Below are 2,662 nucleotides of genomic sequence, written 5' to 3'. Positions count from 1 at the left end.
GCCGACCCATTGTCGGGAGCCCTGTGCGTTCTGTTGTTTTGAACCGCACTTACTACAACTATGTTTGGTGTTATCATTGTTGTTCCCACGAGAAGCTAGGGATAAGCTAAGGATAAGGCTGCGTACTCTGAGAGGTCGCCCGGTATCCCAGAGTCACCGTTCTAGACACCTTACCCAGGTGCCATTCAGCTTTTGGCACGGTTTTTACACCTCCGCTTGGGAGTTAATTCCTTCGGGAGGGCCCCTGGACAATTGTCCGCGACTGCCTATTTATTTTTGTAACCATATTCAGCAGAAACCCTTGGTACAGGGACCCTCTATGCGCAACCCGAGGACGCGTTCGGTGGCTTTGTCATAGGCCCTTCAGTTTGATTCTAGAGGAATCAAAACCGAACCGAAGGGGGATCCGGGACAGCGCGTACGCAGTCCCGACTAACAAAAATTATACGTCCGAGATATCCACATTAGGGATATTCGTAATCAAAACCCTCATAAACTACAATCATAAAGTAAAGCTGAACCCTTTTTTTAATTTGACATTAAAAAAGGTTCTCAAAGCCTTGACGATTACGATTTGGAAAATCTGGTGTTTGTGCATGGCGTCTTTTGAGCGAATTTTTCAACTTTTTTAAAGTATTAAGTTGTTTGTAATTCTATTTAATCTAATTTAGCAAAATATACATACTGTTTTGATAAAAAACTATAATTGAAAGGGAATGAAATAAATTTGTATTCAATTTTTGGAAATTTAAATAATTGTTTAAATCCAATATCTTTACAACGGATTTGTAAAGATTTAGTGCAAATGCCTCAATATTCATTTTTTTACTGTTACTATCAAAAATATAGTTACATTTTCAAAAAATGTGATGAATTTATGAATAAAATGGTAAATATTTGACTAGAATAGTTGAATTTGAAACCAGTCAGCTGAATTTTTCACTGAAATTATGAATCTTCAACTAGAGTAATTGAATTTTTTAACTGAAAATATTAATTCATACCAAAAAGACAAATTTTCAACTAAAAAAAATCATTTTTCAACCAGAGAAATGAATTTTTAAATAAAAACATTAACTTTTAACCAAATAATTTTATTTCTAACCTAAAAGATGAATTTTCAACTAAAATGATAAATACTTAACTGGAATACTTGAGTATTAAATCTAAAAGAAGAATTTTAAAACAAGAGGATCAACCTTCAAATAAAAATTTAATTTTCCACCAACACAATAGATTTTTTTAAACAAAATATGTGAGTTTTTGACGAAATGTTTGAATTTTCAATTTAAAAAAACAAACAAATTTTCATCCAAATTGTTGAAGTTTGGACTAGAAAAGAACAATTTTCAACAAAGTTAATTTAAAAAATTCCTGATCATTTCTAGACACCTAGTCGGTTCACACCGTGACGATTGTGAGTTCAAATTTAAGCATGTATCCGAAAGAGAAAAAATTAAAGACTTTGTACATTCCACCAGGAAGGCCCATTTTTGATTTGGCTGCAGTTATGACCTCTTGGATTGTAGCTCCTTTTGCAAGTTTTCTACTTTTCCCATCTGAAGAAACTATTTTGGAAACTGGAATTTTATTCCTAGACAGAAAGAAAAATATTCAGTATCTTTGGCATATCAGGAAACAGAATCATTTAAGGCAGTCTTTCTAACAATCAGAAAATTATGTAACAAAGCAAATTTAACTTGCATATTATTTAGCGATTTAAAGTCAATTGAAGCGAATATTCGACAAGCGGTCCGCCATATATATTCGTATATTCCAATCAGATCAGAATCGGTTTTACAATTCGACATCGATTGCGTTTATTTCAGATGGATTTCCTTCAAGCCCATTGAAAAATTTCAGTTCTTGGAAATCCCAGCTGTAAAATGCGTTTAGTAGCTTAGACTGGTTTTCAAATAAACTAAAATTTTAAATATCTAACGTTTTAAGCTTGCCTGAATGAGCTCTTATTTCAACTGGAAATTCGATGGGACCAAGTGCACACCTTTCGTATTAATAAAAAGAAACATTTGGATAGAAATGGAAAGTTACTTTCATTGTGAAGAAAGTGAAAATGTATTATTTTTTAAATATTCAGATTTAACTAGTTCAATGCAAATATTATATTTTTATTCACGTAGGAAGTGTGTGCTCAAGGAATTGTACATTCTTAGTACTGAAAAATATGCAGATAATGACGATGCAATGTTATACTTAACTATTTGATCCGTATGAAGTCATAAAGGGCCGGCGACAAAACCATATTTTGTATTAATACATATTTTGTTGCCAAGATTGTATATGCGTAATGGTTCATATGTGATCAATTCGGGCCAAGCTCGACATTCGCTTCTCTCAACCTTTCCAAGCTCCAAAGCACGCAGGTCAGATCGAAATGTATTTTGTATTATTTCCAATATCACGTAAATTTTTTTACTATCATCGTGAAGGAAGTTACAAATTTTCCCAGGAATAACGTTGCATTGGTCAGCAAACTGACCAGCAACAACAAAGTTTCCCTTTCCGTACAATGTACAAGGATGGTCGAATCCCTTTCCCCAGCTTCTCGTGGGAACAACAATGACAACACCAAACATAGTTGTAATAAGTGCGGTTCAAAACAACAGAACGCGCAGGGCTCCCGACAATGGGTCGGCCAACA

The 2,662-nt window shown here is 34.1% G+C and overlaps 1 pseudogene; it reads right to left on the bottom strand.

Annotated features, from left to right (window-relative positions):
- Positions 1–406: 406 nt before the first annotated feature.
- On the bottom strand, positions 407–551 carry LOC117174016 (annotated as a pseudogene).
- Between the last annotated feature and the right edge of the window lie 2,111 nt (positions 552–2,662).

Source organism: Belonocnema kinseyi, chromosome 5, assembly GCF_010883055.1.
Source record: "Belonocnema kinseyi isolate 2016_QV_RU_SX_M_011 chromosome 5, B_treatae_v1, whole genome shotgun sequence".
Lineage (NCBI taxonomy): Eukaryota > Metazoa > Arthropoda > Insecta > Hymenoptera > Cynipidae > Belonocnema > Belonocnema kinseyi.
This window is presented reverse-complemented; position numbering and strand designations above follow the sequence as displayed.